This window comes from Panulirus ornatus, chromosome 36, assembly GCF_036320965.1.
Source record: "Panulirus ornatus isolate Po-2019 chromosome 36, ASM3632096v1, whole genome shotgun sequence".
Taxonomy (NCBI): Eukaryota; Metazoa; Arthropoda; class Malacostraca; order Decapoda; family Palinuridae; genus Panulirus; species Panulirus ornatus.
This window is the reverse complement of record NC_092259.1, coordinates 6,232,895-6,253,778: the sequence shown is the minus strand read 5'-3', so window position 1 is coordinate 6,253,778 and position 20,884 is coordinate 6,232,895. Positions and strand designations below refer to the sequence as shown.

The following is a 20,884-nucleotide window of genomic DNA, read 5'->3' as shown; positions in this document are numbered from 1 at the left end:
GCAGGGCGTGGGTGTAGTATGGTTTCGACGCATGGACTGTGTGCGTGTGTGTTGGGGTTGGGAGGGGATGTTCCGTGCTCACGTAGCATGCTTGTTGTGGTCTCCATTGGACGAAAAAAAAGAAATGATCCATTTCACTTTTCAAGAATCAGAACTTCGTCCTCGTACTCGTTACACTGCCGGACTCGTAACCCCTCGTCTTCGTCACACTCGACTGTTTTGGCTGCATTCAGTACGGTGCACATCCCTACACATTACGTATTCATCAGAGACACACAAACTTTATTTATTGTTACAGAGTTGTCGATCGGGAGTTTTTTTTTAGGGGGGCAACAACAACAACAGATGGAAATGCGAAACGGTGTAACAGGTGGTGGGAGCCGGCACGTAAACATGGGAGATCACTTTCTCGTTTCTCTTCACTTTCACCGTTCACCAGCTTCGCATGTTGTTTGTCCCACTTCACTCACCGTTCTTCTGCGTTCTTTCAGTGCCCCGCTTCTTTCATCATCGTCCTTCTTCTTCACTTGGTCTCCACGCTTCATTGTCACCGCCCTCATGATCCGCTTACGCGTCACTATCAACACATTCCCGCCTGAGAGCAATCCTTTGTCCTCACTATCACCGTCCATCATCACTCCTTACCATCATACCGCTTTATGTTCTCTTTTATGTTCTCTTTCCATCTGTCTGCTTCGTTCTCACGTTTCCTAGCTTCATATTCAGTCTTTCTGCCTCACTTTCATCATCATCTCACTGTAGTTCTTCCCTCTCTTCGCTGTCACAGTCCACCCCATTCATTTTTTTGCCCTCTTGCCTCAGTTTCGCTCATCATCACCATTTTCATCTTCCCCGTGTTCACTTTCACCGCCTTTCCCCTTCTGCCATCATTCAGTTTCTCTGTACCTCCTCTTCCTTCCGTTGGCTGCCAACTCCTTTTCCACCATCTATCCCCCCCCCCCCCCACCCCTGCCAGAAACCACAGGATCCGTTATAATCTGCAGATGGTCTTCCAACACCATACGCACCACACAGATGGCCTTCCAACGCCATACGCACCACAGACCAGTACACGCTCTTTAAATGCTTCAGAAATAATTCAGAACCCTATAATGATTATGTTCTGTGGGGGCCTCACCACGCAGTCGCACTAAAGCTGTAATTTATGTGGTATTTAGTTTTGTTCCCCATGAGGCGAGGATCATTTTTGACACACACACACAAAGCTCAAACAAACAGACCAGCAAAACAGAGTCTGGACCCACCAGCAGAGAGACAAACTGTAAACATCATCTTGTGTCAGCAACACAGCTGCAAACATGAGATCAACTGCAGACATGCGACACAGACCAGCAAATCATAGATATATCTTGATGAAACTACACATCAGCCACAGACCACAAGTCATGTTGCAGACCATCGGCACAACCACATAGCAACACAGCCATCATACAGTATCACAGCACAGCCACAGACTGGCAACAGAGAACCACGACTCCCTGGGACACCTACAGACCACCAGATGGCCATATACTGCCAGCATAGCCTCAGAACACCACAGCAACCAGCACAGCACATGACCGACCAAACCGTCGACGATCAGTATACTCTAACAGAGCCACAGAGGGAGAAACACAGCCTTGGACCACCATCTCATCTTTATAGATCAATAGATATAGACCGCCAGCATAACCACAGACTAGCAACACAGCCACAGACCATTGGCATAGCCGCAGCCCAAGTACACCGGCATTCCAGTAGCACAATCACAGACCAACAGTACAGCCACAGACCAACAGCACAAACCTCAAGACCTCGCACACAACCAGAGACCAACTCGCCTGCATATCACAGAACGCTGTCAACAAAACCCGGATTTACCACGGACCACCCCCCTACCTACCACAGGCCTGTAACACATCCACACCAAAACGGTACAAATCGTGACCACCAGCTTAGATACGGACCATTCCCACACCCACAGGCCAACTCACACGTGCGGGAACGAGACTAAAAACAGTCTCATCCTCCAGCGAAGCCACAAACCACGAACACAACAAACACAGACGGGCACGAAAACCACAACGACCGAATAACTCGTCAATAAGCCGTGGTCACCTCAACGGCAACTGCTTGTATTCCCTCAGGTAGTCGGGCTTCAAACACGCAGCTGTCGACCAGTGGCGGAGTCGTAGACCAGCAGACCTCAGCCAGTGCGAAAGACCCACGCAGCTACATCAGCCACAGACCCATCAACAAAGCGGTACAGAAATACACCGACGTGAATACAGATTGCAGACAGGAGCCACAGAACGAAACACGGCCGCAGACTACCGAATGTGGCACATCAGCCGACACACCCACTGAACATTAGCAAGCATAGAGCCCCAGACGACCATCACAGCGGCAGTCCGGTAACACCTAAAGATTTCGACATCCACTTGATGCCAACAGACATCAGCAAAAGTACTGATACAGGAACAGTAAGAACACCTTGGCCAAACATCCCATGGCCTCTCGCTGTTAACAAGTCAACGGAAGGCCTTGGCGAAGTTGTTGTAGACATTGCCTACATTTTCTTTTTTCGTCTCTCCTTGGCTTGTGGTGTTTACCGCGTCCTCGGTATCGTACACCCGAACGATGTCGTGTAAGTGGAGTATCTTACACACAGACGAGGCATTATAAAGTACCCGACCACTAGTCAAGGCAGTGTGGGGAGTGTCAAACATCTTTAGGCTGTTTGAGACGCTCCTTGGGCAGGGTAGGCAGTAACTGGATGTACATACACTATCCATCATCTAGGAGAGGCACTGGTAGTGTGGACAGTACCCCTCTAACTGGGTAGTGTCAGAGAAGACGGTGTTCACCACCCAGGCGAGGCGCTGTAGGGAGGGAGTTACCACCTCGACGGGCAGTGTAAGCAATACCCTCTGTCCCAGAGGAGACGGTATTCGCCAGGTGGGCGGCGCTCTATCACGCACTTTAATGCATGATACAAAATGTATCTCATACATCCCAAGCGAGGTAGCGTTGGTAGCGACAGCAGTTTTAAAAAGACTCGTCGCTTCGTAGTTTAAGGCTGTAGGCGACATTCTGCAAAGGCATTATGGTCTGCTTCCTCTGCTCTCTCCCGACACTCGGGACGAGGTGCTGCGGTTGCCTTTTTGACTTGTTCTCCGACACTCGAGCCAGGAACTGTTATAGCACATCTCCGTCTCCGTACTCCTGGGTGAGGTAACGCGGCGCCCCCGTGTCTCGGTACTCGACACCCGGATTGTGCAGTGTTATGACGGCTGCTTCAGTAACAAGCGCCGAGAGTGAGGTAGTTTGGCCGGCTGCCTCGGCACGCAACACTTCGGGGAAGAGGTGGGATGACTCCTTTTTTTTTTGTAAACCGGGGGTTGGAAGGGAAACCCAGTGGTTTGGCTGGGCTTTCCTGAAGCGATTACAGAAGACAGAAATAGAAAAAAAAAGTTTTATTATCACGGACGGGAAAATTGGTTAATGATGTCCGAGACGTCCCGAAACAATATTTTTAACGAAGTAGTCAATGGGTAAAGTGCCATAGGAAAAATGACGACAAACGTGCCTTTAGTAAATTACAAGAGAACTTAGTTATGAAAAACTATTCTTCGAAAAATTGACGAAAAATATGGTTCGTGCATACCTCAAGGAGTATACCATTATCTGAATGCACAAAACATGTTGCTAGTACATGTCGCAGAATATACTAATGGTAGCAGTTTCTTATCCAAACCATCAGCTGTAAATGTTACATTACTGGACAGATAGTGTGATGCACCACCACAGATGTCTGCATATTATATATATATATATATATATATATATATATATATATATATATATATATATATATATATATATATATATCGTTAAGATGCCGCGATAACGATGCCTTTAAAAAAAAAAACGTACACTCTAGGTAGTACGGCAAATGAATATTCCCAGAATCACCACACTGCCAGGAGAGGCGCCAGAATTTCGACATTTTCAGTTCGGGAAGTAATCGGGGGGTGAACATTATGCATGTCCGTCCACCATACCATGAGGAAGCTGCCTGGAGAGGTTGCTAGCAGGAGCGTGCGTCAGGAAGCAGGTGTCCTCAACATCCTTGACTACCCGTCACGCCGCTGGCAGCTCAGCTTCGGAAGGACATTCGTAGACAGAATTGTGCGTTGGGAAAAAGTTTATTTCAGTGGACAGTTTTACAGTAAGCTCTCTCTATCCCTCTTCCCCTCCTTCACCTCTTCTCTATATCTTTCCTCCCCCCTTTCCCTCGCTCGTTCGCAGTTCCTCCTCATCTCTTTGATGCCAGTTACCACTCAACAACCTACACTCGTCATCAGGTCTTAACAGACAGACTGTGTCGAACACGAGACATCAGGGTGCAGAAAGGGAGAATACATTACCACACGAGCAAGCAGTCGGTGGCATCTCCAGCATGTATGGCCTTGGGAGTAGTTACGATATATACGTATATATGAATACAGTATCTTAACTCGACCAACTGTGAAGGATGTTTGTACAACAAAGGAGGGAGGGAGAAGGAAAAGAATAATATAACCAAACACTCCATTTACTGTCGAGGCGGGTAATAATGTTTTATCCTTGATCATTTATCCCCACGTTGAGTCATACCATGAGCAGCTCACGGAGGGACAAGATACTAACGGTAGTGTGTGTGTGTGTGTGTGTGTGTGTTTATTTATTGACCTCAGTGTAAGGCTGCAGTCGCATGACCTTGCCCACGAGCCAGTGAGGGGGGTGGTGGTGGTGGTTAATTATGTTTGTGTTGTAAGACAACTTCCAAGGAATCCACGCGATCATTTCTCTCCCTCTCGAGCATAACTGGAACTAGGAAATCGGTTCAGCCTCTCGCCCTTGTGCGGTACGGCGACGTTATCCTTGCTCTGTTATGTTCCCGGGACGCGGCGAGGACAGCCAGAGGCGCCAGCACCCGGCTCACATCCATCCCCCCCTCCCTCCATCCCTCCCTCCCTGTGGGCGTCGAGGTCACCAGAGCCGACGCCCGCACGCCCATGCACCCACACTCATGCTTCTGGGGACGAGCGGTGGCCGCCCTCGTCCTCAGGGTCCACTTCCAAGGGTGTGACTTGCGTTTAAGTAACATTTAGCGTAACTAACCCCTCCTCTCCTCCCTCCCTCGTGTAACTTTCGTCCGGATTACATCGAACTTCCCGTCTTTCTTACGTCTGTCTTGCCTCAGAACCTCTGCCCATGTGCGTGTTGCTTTTATAACTCACGTCTGGCTTTCCCGTTAACGTGCGTTTGACTTTAAATCCGAAATAACCCTTTCCTCTCTTTTTTTTTTGCGCGTTTAGGAAATCTAACCCAACAGCGATCTTCCGTCGGGCGTGTACATTGGGTAAATTTACCTTTCCTCCTCGCGTACCTCCCTCCCGCGTTCTATTTTTCGTCTCGAATCCACGTGCACGTGTACAGCCACGTATACACTCGTCCCTACACCCCACACCGCCAGTCCAGTTCCGCACTCGCAAGGTGCATTGGAAGGATGTGTCCTTTCCCTTCTGTCGCGGAGTGTATGCTTCCTCCTCCCTACCTTCTCTCCTTCCTCTCCTCTTTCTTCCCTTTGCACACCCCACCTGTACATTCTTCCCTCTCGTAGTGCTTCATTCGGTTACACTTATGGTTTTTAGGTCTAGAGTTCCTGTCTCTGATGCGAGATCCAGCAACCGTCCTTCCTAATCCCTGCGTTTACCTTTGAAATTCCCAGTTCCGTGACCTCCTGCAGTCTCTTGTACACCTACTTGATCGTGTGACCTCCAGCAGACACTGTACTCCCGCTTGATCCTGTGACCTCCAGTACATCCTCTTTCCGTGACCCCCCAGCACCCTACCCCCCGCTGTCTTACTGTGACCTCCACCACTCCCACAGTTCTTCTGACCTCGAGCTGCTCCGTCCCTGGACCGCCAGCACCCTCGTCCGCAGCTGTGTGACCTCCAGCTCTCACACTTTGTCATGCGACCTTCAGCACTTCCCTTCTTAACCCAGTGACCCCCCCGGCACTTCCTCGCCGAATCTCATGATCCCTTACACTCTCCTCTCCCTTCAAAACTTCAGCACTCCGTAAACCTCTAACCTCAAGCATACCCAATTGGTCTTTTACCCCCCCCCCCCCACTCCTCCGTAATCCCGTGACCTCCACAGCATTTTGTCCTGCGACCTCCAGCGTTCCCGTAATCCTACAACCTCCAGGCCTTCTCCTTTGTCCCTGTTACCTCCGGCGTCCTCCTCCGTCTATCCTCCTTTTATCGGACAGTTGAAGGCGGCACTTCCAACCACCGTCACCTGAAGGGAACGCCTCCGTCGCATCTACTGCGAACATATGGCCCGTGGACGTAACTCGCTTGGTAGGGACAGAACTGTCGCACAGCTGCCGTCTCGAAAATACCAGGTGTTGCATCTCGTAAACAAGGGACACCCTCGTCTTGGAACGCCGCAACAGACTCGTGCATGAACGCACCTGTGACGCAGGTGTGAAAAAACAGTTAATGTTGCTGCTACGCGTCTTTTTTTATACTTTTATCTATGCCGACTTGATCATTGTTGTTTTATTATGAAGATTTCCATCGATGCAGGTTATCACTGTACACTGTTGTCGTGGTACACCGCCAACATGGTCGTGAATCACCAGGTTCACCATCAGAGCACCACGACCATCAGTACCAAAAGGCAGTCATCAAAAGAAATCATATTCGTTACCGCATCTTGGAACGACGTCATCACCAACCGTTCAGCTCGCTACCAATTGTACTTGAGGACTACTACTGCCAGCACTGCCTCCACCACCACAGGGCTACTACTACTGCCAGCACTGCCTCCCACCACCACAGGGCTACTACTGCCAGCACTGCCTCCACCACCACCGCTGCCTTTGATCATCTCCAACGCCGCAGTCAATACCGAAACCCACGCTGTTACTTCAGCTTTTCCGACCGCAGCAGTTTCTGCTATTGCTATGAATACCACTCCTGCTGTGCCTGCTATGACTGCAGCTGCCACACCCGCTGTTGCCGCTTTCCCGCCGCTACCTGGTGCCATTATTGTAACTTGTACGTCAATCACAACGAGCTGTTTAAGACTGCATTTTTGGTACAAAATCGTACCCTAAGATCTACTAACACCTCTTCTGACCATGGGAAGAATAAAGAACATATTCACCGCACAACCAAGACGCCAACACCAAAAGCAAGATCGGAATGCTTATTGTAGTTAGAATACCGCAGGATTAGTGTCAAATGTTTTGCAAAGACACTGGAGGCAGACAAGGTAAAGGCGCTGTCCAGTGACGAAGCAGAGATGAAGCAAAGTTGTACGATCTGTTGCATACAGACAAAGTATATTCATGAGATGGAAACGAGTTAGCGTCTTCATTACGGAAAATATTTGCAGGCAGCTGTTTTTACCAACCACGCACCCACCGAAGTCTATTTACATGTGTTCGCATTAAACTGTTCGATAGATTTACTTTCCATTCTATAACACCGAGACGTTTAATAAAGTTGCTCTGGGTTTTACAATTTAACGCTTCATAGAAATATTCAAACAAGGGAAGCGAAGTTCGGCGGAAGTTTCGAAATCCGAGGTATGAAAGTACATCACAAACGACTGTGCGAGGATACAGCAAAGTTTCGGCTCGATCTTATAAACACAGTCACTAGGATATGTCGATTGTACGGACGCCTTCAGCTTTTAAACAAGGAATCGGATCGTATTGATGACAAGGACTTACTGTTCACAAAAGTATGGAGGCCACTTCCTGCACTCGCAGTTGTTTGCTAATAATGCAAAAGGTCCCATAGCCTTTGTCCCTTCGTCAAAGCAGGTAGATAAAAGAAAAAAAGAATATCTCAAGAGCGACGTTAACCCTGGTTTTTGCGCGTCTGGCAGTATCGAAAAATGGAAGGGGAACGTTTGACGCCCACGAGAAGATCACTATAAAATTTAGGGAGATGACATAAGATGCTTGAAATGCCAAATCCACGGACGGAAAAACCACGTACTTTTTTTTCCCCCTTTAAAGCAAAAATCAAACTTTCCTAGCTTCCTGGGTGAGAGCAATGCACACATGACCCATGCAACGTACCAGACTTGCAGCAGCATGACCATAAACAGTGGAGGAAGTGGCTTTAACTTCCTCGTGCCCCGAGCTCGTACAGAGCCTCTGTCGTCGCCTCTTACCATCGGCAGGAGTAGCGGAGCACTGTAGGGAGGAGCAGGAGGCCAGACCAAAGGGGGAGTGAATAGAAGCTGATCGTTGTGGAAAGGGAATTAAGGTAAGTGAAAAGTGCAGGACCCCAAGCGGAAGGGAGAAAGAAGAAAAACAGGAGGGCCGGCGACAGCGTGCTGGGTCGCCTTGGCCAACATGTGGCTCTCCTTGAGAACCTACTACCGCCCACAACCCGTTTTCTTTGCCTTTTCTGTATATATATATATATTTTTGGGGGTGCTTTTTAAGAGGCGACGCCGCTTCGTCGTAGCTCGTATTTATCTCCCATTGTTTGTTGTGACGGGATGAAGTTACTATCATACATACTTTTGTTTTTTTTTGTTTTTCTTTTGTTTTTATAGACGAAGATACGCCCTTGGTCGAATCTCATACACCGTATTACTCTTTTTTACGCGGGATTTTAGTTGAGGTCTTCGTGTTTATTACTTAAAGACACGTTCTCCTTGGGGATGAAGCGGCTCTTCCTCCTCCCTTCTCACTATAGGGCAGAATATATGGCCTATCATCCTGCTCGTGTTTCTGCCATCTGACATTTAGCTTAGGCTACGAGGGAGGGAGAGAGAGAGAAGGGTTGCCAGGGGCTTCTCTCAGTACACCTGCTGGGCGCGTGACCTCTCTGCATTAGGATGTTAACTGTTCGTCTCCGCGAGGCGGGGTGGAGTGCCGTGTGTGCGTGTGTGTAGTACTGCAAGTGGTTTCCAGGGAAGGTTTTGAGAGTCATGGAAAACAGATGAAGGACTGGATCGACCAAATTACATTCGTTTGACTGTGGTCAAGAGATCAAGGACTTCTATTTTTTAACCGGATGCGGAGAAAAAAAAAAGGTGGGAAGTTTCCAGCTATACGAGGAGTAACAGGAGTTGACATTGACTGGTCCTGTAGAGTTGACAGGTCTGGATGATGCTATACAGTTGACTACGATATTAGGGGAAGTGACACTGGCCGGGGGAGGGTATGAGGGTTAGATGGGCGAGCAGTCAGTGTCTGGGAGATAAATGAAGTGTTGACTGCGGCGAGACAAGATATTTGAGGAATTGACATTGGCCACGAGAGAGACTTTAGGAGGGTTGATAGAGACAGAGAAAATATGAACAGAGTGGGATAGGGCTGTCACGAGATTATAAGAGCGTTGACGGTTGAGAGTGGAACAGACAACAGGAGTGTTGACGGAGACTGAAGGAAAGATGGCTTGGATAGGATTGACTGGTTTAGGAAGTTGATATTCTAGGAAGAGGGTTGACACAGATTGAAGAAAGCCGACAGTGATGTGCAAGTGGTAACACACACACACACACACACACACACATTGTAGATGCTCGTCATTTCTCGTGTTAACGTCGGGAACAGACGGAAGAAAGCACGCACTCGCTCACATCCACTACCTGTCACGTGCAATGCACCGAAACCGTATCCGCCACTCTCCCTCCTCTCTCTATCCCCTAAGGTCTTCCCACATTATTCTTGGTGCCTGTCTGGCAGAACTCTGAAGGTGACTAGGTTCTACACAGGTGTGGTCACAGCTGACGAAGGTGTCCTTGAACGCCGTCCAGTGCCGGGCACAGGTGTAGGTAGATAAATCGACTTCCCGTGGCAGCGTAGTGTACAGACATGCGAGTGTTCCCGTCTTGCGAATACCCTGTGTACATTTCGGGAAGGTTGTATGTATTACAGAGTAACCGGTAACACTTAAAAAACGAACCTCGCATTGCAATACCCAGTTGTGTAGTGTGGGATATAGCGAAACTGGTTTTGGGGGGCCTTGTGATCATTGGACTGATCACGAATGTAGCGAAGGTTAAAAGATTTTCCCTTTGATATTTGTAATGCGGCTTAAACATAATTGGAGAGAGATAGAGGCTAAGATTAGATTCGATCCGTAACCAATCGCCTGTGTTTCCAGGGATTCTTCATGTCGAAATAGATAAAAAAAAAAAAAAAAAAAAAAAAGATACTGTGGTCTTCTCATTTCTCCCATCAGCGACGTAACGCTGAGCCGGCGAGACGCAGCACTAAAGCTGGGATAAGGCTGAGGCAGTGCTAAAGATGGGGTAAGGCTGAAGCAGTGCTAAAGATGGGGTAAGGCTGACGCAGTGCTAAAGCTGGGATAAGGCTGACACAGTGCTAAAGATGGGGTAAGGCTGAGGCAGTGCTAAAGCTGGGATAAGGCTGACGCAAGGCTAAAGCTGGGGTAAGGCTGACGCAAGGCTAAAGCTGGGGTAAGGGTGCCGCAGCGCTAAAGCTGGGGTAAGGCTGACGCACCGCTAAAGCTGGGGTAAGGCTGACGCACCGCTAAAGCTAGATGCCCAGAACCAAAGTCACACTTTGGGGAATAGCGTAGCGTTACGCCGCCGAAACTTGCCACGACGTCAGCTGAAACTGCGTCACGTGTGACGCCGTCTACCTTCGAGTAGAGCCGACGCCACGCCGAGGCTGGGTGACGGGTTCCGCGAGTCAAGATATCGCAGACGCCGGGTACCTGGAATTAAGCCCACGCAGCTCTTAAAGCCTGACGCTCAGCGGAGATCCGGGAAACCTTTACGTATTGCTCAACTATGGAGAGGTGGACTTGAAGCTTATATGATGGTGGGGTGTTTGATATGGGAGAAGTGGACTTTTAAGCTCGTCTGACGGGGAGTTAAGTATGGGCGAGGTGGAGTTCTAACTTGTATGATGCAGTGCCAAGTCTCGACTCTGACGAGGTTCACTACCACCTTGGACACCGTCTCGCCTTTACGCGCAGGTCGCACGAATCTCACAGACCCCGCCGTCTGCCAAGACCATCATCTCCCTTGGATGGATCGTGTTCCACACTCCCATCCTCTTACACCCTTACCATATCCCCCCCTTCCTCCCCCGCGATCATCACCCATTCCCCACAACTCCCGGCTATCCTCCATAGTTGTCAGTTATTCCCCACAAGCTTTACTTGTCCCCCACAAATCATCCATCATAAAAGAAAAAGAAATCGGTTACCCTCTGGCTTCACTCTTCACCCTTAGCACTCGCCTGACCTCCACAAGCAGTGCTCATCCTGCTCACCTACCCCCGCCTCACACCTCCACAAGTCTCCCGCATTCCCCACGACAGTCCTCCTCACTTGTCACTCAAAAGCCTCGCCCGTCTCCCACACAATTCTCATGTGTTGCCCCACAATCCTTACTTAACCACCACAAACCACCTTGTCCCCTCGCAGGCCTCACGTATCCCTCACAAGCCTCAACCCATTTCTCACAAGCCTCACCTCTCAATATAGATCACCTCTCAAGTTCCAATTTTCCTACAAGCCTCGCCTGCCTCTCTCGGAGCTTCATTCACTCCCCTTCTCTCCACTGTAAGTGTCACGCCAGTCACAAGCCTCACTTAAAAACACCTCTTAAGCCCCACCTCGCTCTCAGTCTCTCGTCTCTCTGTGTGACAAGCTTCACTTCGACCTTCTGTTACCCCCTCCCCCCTCACTCCACCACCCTCCCCGCTAGCTTCACCTCCCAGAAGTCTTGCTTCGCCTTCCAGCAACAGAACCAAGGACAACAAAAGCCCACGCTACTGACAAGTCAACATAGTTTCTGATAGTCTTTGATACCTGCGGAAGGTGGGTGTGGGGAGATCGACGCTCAAGTCGCTGCCCATGGCAGCACCACTTTGGACCGTATCGTGATGGAGAGGAAGGGTCAGTTTTAGAATCCCCCCTTCCCATATGCGGGGCCGACACCCACAGGGAACCTGCCTTACCCTCCACCTGCAACAATACGGGACTTTGGCCTTTCAGAAGGGACGTAGACCCCGGTCGGCGTATATTTTGAAAAAAGAAAAAAAATAGTATCGCACGGAGTTTTGTCGCCAGCATATTGTACTGTTGAAGTTGCGCCACATCAAGGACAAAAGGCTCCTCCGTTTTTTCTGACCTACCAGGCCTGGGTATTAGGCTTACCCGTGGCGGTTACTGTAGGATTGCGCTAGCTTTGTAGGAGGAAGGAGGAGCCATAATCTCGTCTGGGCAAGTGCTTGTTGGGGATAGAAATAGTACGGTTGGACAGCAGCCCTTCCTGTGCAGTAGGAAGGCGGCGGCGGCTCGTGTGCGTACATGTTGAGTGCTAGGTATAGAGAGGGTCTTAGTTGGACAGCCCTCTCTCTCTCTCTCTCTCTCTCTCTCTCTCTCTCTCTCTCTACTGTTAAAGCATTTTGCACAGTTGCAAAGTAAGGAAGGGTGCACGGCGTACATGGGTATGCTTCGGAGATTTTACCGGTGCGCAGAGATACAGTCTTCCACCACCCAAGGCTTCATGAGAAAGGTAGGAATCTCTGTGGAGTATCAGTGATCGTGGATCAACAACATGTTAAAATAAAAAAAGTCATAATTACCAGCCATCAGTACTGGTTAGCTAAACGAACGTGTGTTTAGACTGGTATTAAATAGATGCAAAATCTTATGACTGTCCATTAAAAAGACATTTAGGCAAGTGGCTGCTAGTCTTCATATTATATAGAGTTACTGAACTGCATAACTGAAGGATCAAGATTCTCTGGTTAGTATCTACAATGATTATTTTCAGTCACGTTGGAACGTAACTGAAAAGCTTCTCACACTTTAGCATTCAAGTATCAGGTCATACGTATAATCCAGCTACAGTGTTTCAAACAACTTTATTCATTCATTTTTATTCAATTGTAGGTGCAGCTCTCCCCTGAAGTAGGAAGCAAACTGCGCCATACCGTATGCGTGAAAAATATACATGCGCTCGTATGCGTGCTATTCTCAGTGTCAAAACTTGATCGCCTCACGTCAGCAGTGGGAGCACGCGCAGAAGGCACAGTCGTGGAGGTGGTGGGAGTTTACACAGTGGTGGTTGGTACACGCTTAGGTACTCCTGCACCCGACCAACCATCCTGACAGCCCTAGCGAGCGACCACTCATCACAGCATCGCCGCAAAGCTCTCTCTCTCTCTCTCTCTCTCTCTCTCTCTCTCTCTCTCTCTCTCTCTCTCTCCCCCGGTACGACGCACGCTCACACACCACCCCCACCACAACACAACACTCTCTCGCCACCGTTTTGACAAGCCGTTTCCAACGTGCACGTACTCAGGAAACGCGGATAGTCTCTTGTTCAAAGTCAGTACTTAATGAAAATGTTAAGATATATTTGAGTTCCTTCGGTACGTCAGATACGCATATCAAGAACTGTTGTTGTATACATCTGCAGGACGTCAGTCACCCCTCTGTCCAAGCGCACTCTGGGCTGCAAGCGAGTCTCTTGCGTTTGATCATAATGCTAAGCGTGTATCAAGGGCTCTTGTACTTGAATATTGCACGCGGTAAGCGTGCAGTTGACTAGGTTCATGTAGCATGTGTGGTTTCGATGCAGCATGCAAAAGTGTTTTTCTTCAGAGTTTTCTCATGTGGACGTGTCTGCGTTCAACGTTTTATATTGCGTGGTCAAGGGCGACCGTTTCTGTACATTCTTGTTATTCTGTGTTTGCTGACCTTCAGTTTACTCGATCGAGATACTGGACAAAACTCAGGACCTCCTTATGGGTTTCCCGCAGCTACGAGGCTGTACTCCACCCAGGAGCAGGGAAATGGTGGACGCCTGATGGAGAGCGAAGGCCCTTGACAAAACTATGGATTTTTTTTTTTTTTTTCCATCCGTTGACGATGATACCGCCTTCGGCGAAGGAGAGTCTTCGCTCGCGGTGTATCCACCAGCAGGAGGAGTCCGGTAACACCAATGCGTTATCATATGCCTTTTACATATTTATCGTGTGTGTAGCTAGCAGTTGTCATTTTACGAGTGTGGCATGGGCAAATATTTATCGCCTTTTTTTCACCTTTGCATTTTGTATAAGAACGTACTTACAAATTATACATATGCATTAGTGTATTTACGTTTGTTTAGTGTTACCAGTATGCTTTTTTTTTTCTACTTTAGTAAGGAAGGCAAAAAACGTATGTATTTTAGGTATATTCTGAGATAAATGCACTCTTTTTCTCACGGAACTTCAGTCAGCATTTCGAGTTTCGAAAACGTGAGTACTTTGTCAGTATTTCTACGTTAGTTTTACGTATGTAGGCGATTTGATGGTTATATAGTTTATATAGTGATGGCCCTATTAGTAAACCCAAAGTATATCGTAAGAATTGATAGCAAGATTGTTCTTCATCAAGGTCCATCTTTATGTAGGGAGGTCGTACAACCCAGACGCTGGAATAACCTTACTACAAGCACTCTTCCCTCTATACGCCTTTGCTCTGAACACATTGCGAAACCTAAGAAAGTCCGTTTTGGTCACACAGATTCGGAAAGGAACGACGTAGGTAGATCCCTCCACAGGAGTGGAATTAGACGCAAGAGAATATCATATACTTGAACTAAAGCCTTTCTTATTCTCCGAAACGTTTGATACCCACTGTTGATGCACTTATATTATGACATTGCCATTATTGATAACAGTTTTGCGAATGCAGCAGTGTCATTAGCTGTACGTTAATCATATTAGCGAGCGACAAACAGAATTCGATATGTGAAGTGTAAATCAACAGACCAAATACACTCGGCAGCAATGTTCACTTCACGGTCGGTGCGCCATCTTTAGCTCGGTCCGAATCTTATCTCGTGAAAATACGTGGCCGTCGTAGCGTGTCGAGACTCCCAATTATTCATCCGATTGTATGACTTTGTGAGCAAACAGTTGTTGATAAAAAGGAGTACATCACGGGATCGTTTGTTCCAGAATAGAGTCCGAGTGTCTGCTGCTGACTGATCATGATGCGCCTTGCTGGCCGAATGGGTGCGGATCCTACTGAAGACTCCACTGATACGGTATTGAAGAAGGTTTACGGCATAACTCCACGACTTTCCCCATATACTGGACGACGAGGGGGAAGTGGAAAGTGAACAGCATATATTGGACGACCAAGTGGAAGGCAAGTGAACCAATTTCCATTGCTTGCGGTATGATTAAGGATACGGGAGGTGAAATGTTAAGATTAAAGTCCTCATATGAGTTTGTTGTTTACCCCTCTGCGAACCGCATTTGGCACTATGGATCAACTGTGTAATGCAAGGCGTATGGTAGTCCTTGATGGAGGTGTTCCGTCACCACGGTTGTTTAACGTCTCCGCGGATGGGGCATTACACGGAGATTAAGGTAGGTGTATTGTTGAACCGTTGTGGAACAATAAACAAATTGGCACATTTGTATGTAAAGGAAGCTGTTCTGTTGGCTGATTCTGAGAATTTGAATATGTTACAATGATAATGTATGCGAGAGAGGGGGGTTGGGATGTTGAAATTAAAATGTTAATAGTTTTTGAAGGCAACAGTTCATTATTCTTATTAGTGAAGTACATGTAAAAGATTCCTTTTTCCCTTTTTACATATCCGTGTCTTAGGACGGACTTTCAGTGACATTGACGTGAGGAAATTACATTTTGCCATGCCAGTAGTTTTAAAGATAAACAAGCTATCTGAAAAAGGTAGATACTTATAAAATGCAATGATTTGGTCATGTAACTATATTAAGGCAAGTGTCATACAATAGTGGAGCTTTGCACTTATTTGGTAAAGTAACTACAGTATGGCAAGTGTCATGCAAGTGGAGATTTGCCATTATTGGGTCAAGTAACTGCAGTATGCCGAGTGTCATACAAGTGGAGTCTTGCAATTATTTGGTCAAGTAACTACAGTATGCCGAGTGTCATACAAGTGGAGTCTCGCCATTATTTGGTCAAGTCTATATTCATCAAGGTAAGTGTCATACAAGTGGAGTTCTATCAGGTAAGTGACGTGTGTTGTGACAGCAGGCTGTAGGAAGACCCCTTATCCTTGTACTCTTGGAGAGAACCGACACTTTTCGCAATAAGTGGTGCACAGTCTATTTTTAGTGTTGGCATTGGCACATCCCCCTGGTATTGCAACCCTGCGATTGATGCGACGCTTGATACAAGAGGTAGCCTTATGGATGCGCACCTGCTAGAAAAGTTAAAAGAAAATGGAGATGCCAGAGATCATAAAGAGTTTGTTTATTGTGGTCTTTTCGGTAAAAGTCTACAGTCTTTTGACAGCCTCCTCTTCCTGTGGAAGTTAGAAGCCTGGTGATCAGGGATTGAGTTAGGCTTGTACTGTACTCTAAATTAAACACTTTCTAAGAGGAGTTAAGAATCTTTCGTAACATTCTGCATGGTGTAGTAATGGACAGGACTTTTACGTGGAGGAATAGAGTAAGGAATCGTAGTCTACGTGACTGGGAGGAATGAAGTAAGATGTATCAGCTCTGCAGCTCAGTGGGAACAGATGAAGTTGGAACTACACGCTGGTTGCTTAACTTCGTATCGGGGGTACAGAGGAGTGCGTTATAGACAGCAGTTGACAGACCCATTTACTCCGAGAGAATGGATGACGTTGACTTAACATAGTGGTTCAGCTTATCTTGTTTTGGAGCACAAGTTTGGTGCAAGCGCGATAATGGAGCACTGTTGTACAAAGTTGACAGATCGTGGACTTCATCAAGATGAATGGGTAAAGTTAGATTTAACTTGTTTTCGAGCACCGAGGTTTCCTTGTCCAAGGGGGAAAAAAAAACGACTATTCTTTCGTGTGTGTACCAGTATGAACTGGACATCAGAGTATTTTAAACTCTCTCGTCTTCTAATGGACAAAACACATGGATTAGAAGGAATAGATTGTATCTGGTAGACCAGTTCGTATATTAACCGACAAAGTCATTGGAAACTATGATAATCTATAGTCTAGATATCACCACTTTGCCTCACTGTTCAACCATCTTAAAGCAGAGGTAGGTTAGGTTTTGGTCAAGATTTTGAACAATGCTGTCTCAGGTTTACGCAGCTGATCTCGATGAAGACGAGGAGAAGATTCGAGCATTGTAGTCATGAGTTACAAACCGTCAATAGATAAGGAATCTTTCGAAGTTCCTCTTTTGTTTTAGTTAGACATAGCAAGAACTCTGTTCCTGAAACAAGATATACATTTCATTATCGTAAGGATTGTCAGCATGTTTCCCCCTCTCTTGTGTGAACTGTGGCTATACGCAGCATACAGTGTTGCGAGGGTTATTTTCTTAAACGTTTTCTAAAGATTTTGGTGAAATAGATCATTAATGGGACACACAGTGCTTACCGACAGCATGTTTGAAAAAAAAGAAAAGTTAATCTGGCACTTTTATCGTTTCCATACCGTCACGGCGTCCTGTGAATTCCAAGATCCGCTGTCTGCTTTCTTACAAATTTGCATGCGATACGTTATCAAATGCTTTGTTCTCATGAAGGGAACAACACTATTCCATTATTCCTGCGCCTCAAGCGCACATACGGCGTCTCCAGTGTGTCCCTAAGGGTGTTATTGTGTAGGTGTATCGCTGCTTGAGCTCTGTTGTGTGTGTGTATATATATATATATATTTTTTTTTTCGTGCGTTCTCCGTGGCGTTGGCATTGTGTCATAACAAAGTCTTCCGTTTCGTACCTAGACGAGCATCATGTTCGGACCCAAGACGTACCTAATACTTTATACATCCAGACGACCACGGACAGCGTAGATGTATCAAAACAACATTCGAGAGGACACGGGAAAGAGAAGAAAAGTGTTACTGTTCGTATTCTGAGCTTATGGAGACGCGGATAGTGGACGCACCTGGGCATTTATTGTGAACGTATAGATATGTATTCACATGTAGCGGCAAAATACGTTCGGCTGACTCTAAATGTATGATGTAAAATCGTCCCTCAGTATGCACTGGTGCAAGCGCACATACCACTATAATGTGGATATAAAGCAGTTTTCTCTATTTTGTAATGGCGCACTCTGAACGTTCCCAGAAAGTTTCACTAGGAACGTACAAGAGTTTGTAGAATTTCAACCTCACGGAAGAGCGATGACCCAGATACTGTACCCAGCCGGAGTAGTGGCCTGGCCTCGCGCATTTAATACCGCAGTCAAGGTAGTCTGGGGTCGGCACCCCCTTCCCGGAGCGACCCTCACCTCTCGTGCATTCATCCCCCTCCTCCCCCTTTTTTTTTTTTTCCTTTAATCCTTCCCCGCCATCTCTCGCTCGCTCTGTTTCAACCTCCTTTCATTCTCTCCTTCGTCCATTGAACCTCCCCCGTCCCCCACGAGTTTACATAAAAAACACACACTGTTTATCTCAAGGGCATCTCTCGCTACTTCACCCACAGCGGGGGGTCTAACCCGTGCCGCTAAGGCCAGCAGGCCACTCACTCCTGCCCTCTGCAGGCGATACAGATCGGAGTACTCCGCCTCCCAGCTGTGTTGCCTGCGAGTTTCCCCCGCCTCCCCCCTCCGCAACATATTGCTTTCTCTTTCGTAGCTGTGCTTGCTCGGGTTGGGGGGGGAGGTTTAGGATAGTTGTGCGACGGAATGGTCCGCCAGGAGCAAGATGAAAGGGAAGCATCGACCCCTGAAATGCATACGGATTAAAGTACTCTGCTATCCCAGAGGTGCTGGTTGCAAGAGTATCCTCCTCAGGATGTGTATTTCCACCCATCTCTTGCTCCTGCGTGTCGGGGAGGGGGTTGGAGAGAGCGGGTCCGTTGGAGAACGAAGGAACTGCCTGGCATGCTGGCTGGAAGCAACAGCGTCTTTCCAGCCTTTCACAAGTTATTTACGAGTGTTCTCGAGCGCCTCGCTCCTCCCATCGCTTGTTGTTCCCCGAGTGTGTGGGCAGGATGGAAAAAGGGAGAGAGAGAGAGAGAGAGAGAGAGAGAGGGAGAGAGACAGAGAGGACTGTCGATGGAATGGCAGGCAGGGTCAGGGCGGAAAGGGTAGCAGCTAGCTCCTCCCCTTCCTCGGCCCGCCATGAGAGTTAGGTGGCGAGAGGGAGCGACCCCGTGAGTTGTGACCACGTGGCTGGGCACTCGACAGACCGTCAGTGCTGACCCACTGTTGCCACTCCCGTGCTGCTGCGCTCCCTCCCGCCAACGTTTTCACGTAAGATAAGGAGAGTTTTGAACGACAAGATTGAGAATTGCGGAGACACGCTTCAGAAATGATATACACTTAAGCATATATTGGTACGCTTCTTTGAGGAATGATTAATCCAGACTCGAATGTCTTCCAAAACGTTTTGCGAAAACAAAGGCAAAATTTTTTTGAGCAAAATATATATCAGAACGTTCGAGTGTGGCAATAGTTATGGCCTTGTAATAGAACAATGGTGGCAGGCGAGAGATATGTATGCAAATCACAAAAAGACAGTGCCATCCACCACTCCACCGTAAAGACCCTTTTCCACTTACTAGCCGAGGTGTCTTCGACCGTGCGCCCAGACATGCACGTCATTACTGTGAGTAGCGAGTAGCATAAGATGTCGGCAGACACCTGGTAAAGATTACAGCCGTGGGCTGTGTCCTCCTCCTCCCTCATCTGGCTGAGGCCGAATCCCGTGTATAACCAAGTTTCGAACTGCGTCTCGACTTGACGCGACACAAGCCGAGAAAACCCGCAATCACAGTTGCCCAGCCACTTGTCAAAAGTGAACATCGAAGCTTCAGTAGTCGAGCGAGTGGATTCCCCCTCCTCCATACTCGTTCTCCTCTCTGCCAGTCTCCTGGAAGCAGTACTCATATCTCGCATCATCATCTTCACCTCCTTGAGCTTTATCTCGCACAAGCAATTCCACAGCCTTGTCAGGCACAGATTTACGCCCTGGCATTTCTCTACAGACTGTCATGTTAGTCTCCCTTAAGATTTACATCAGAATACTCTATGTTGTACAAAATCCTTTCTTTTATTCAGAACTTATATTTCATTATTTGCCTATGCATTCGTCATTAGATTTCTCCAAATAAACTTGATCAACCAACTTTCTTCTAACTTCATCCCTCCACGTTCCCCCCCACCATTCTCTCTCGTTCCTCTCACCCCCTCTCTCTCTCTCCACACCCCATCCTTACCTTTGCCACTTCGAAAAAAAAAATATCTGGTGCTGCAAGGTCGCATTGCGCCGTATTACATGCAATGTTTTCGGCACTACGGGTCCGGTGGTCGCTCGGTACCCACCAAGCAGGCCAGGCACGAGGCGGTGCAGGTCATGCCTTGATGCCACAGGTCATGTACAACAGGTGTGCTACCCTGTTGTACTGCCAGGTCGAGGGTAGACGGTGCCTAGGGCCAGGCCCTCGGGTGATTACCTTCTTCGAGTGCGAGAGTATGAAGGTCGTAGTTGGGGGGGAGAGGTGGAGGGAGAGACGCCGATGGCCACACTGGCAAAACCAGGACGGGTCGACTTACACCAAAAACCTTACTTGCTGCCACACGCCGCCTCTCACGTTACCTGCGGTGGGAACAGGAGATCCAACACACGCCCCGGGGGTACTACCACATTGGGTAGGGGGTGGTGGAGAGCTTGGTGCGCGCGCACACACACACACAAGGAACACCCATCACCATCGCCGCCACTGGACAAGAGGACGTCACCTCTACGCATGTAGGGGTCACGACCACAACCCCACACACCAGGGGACACGACCACAACCCCCACACACCAGGGACACGACCACAAACCCCACACACCAGGGGACACGACCACAACCCCCACACACCAGGGACACGACCACAA

The 20,884-nt window shown here is 48.0% G+C and overlaps 1 long non-coding RNA gene across 1 annotated transcript in view; it reads right to left on the bottom strand.

Moving 5' to 3' along the window:
* The window catches only part of LOC139760279 (uncharacterized), a 149,831-nt gene extending 142,943 nt beyond the window's left edge, over window positions 1-6,888 (bottom strand). Inside the window, exon 1 of the long non-coding RNA XR_011715290.1 lies at window positions 6,767-6,888. This is a non-coding gene — a long non-coding RNA (uncharacterized lncRNA). The remainder of the gene's footprint in view (window positions 1-6,766) is intronic.
* Between the last annotated feature and the right edge of the window lie 13,996 nt (window positions 6,889-20,884).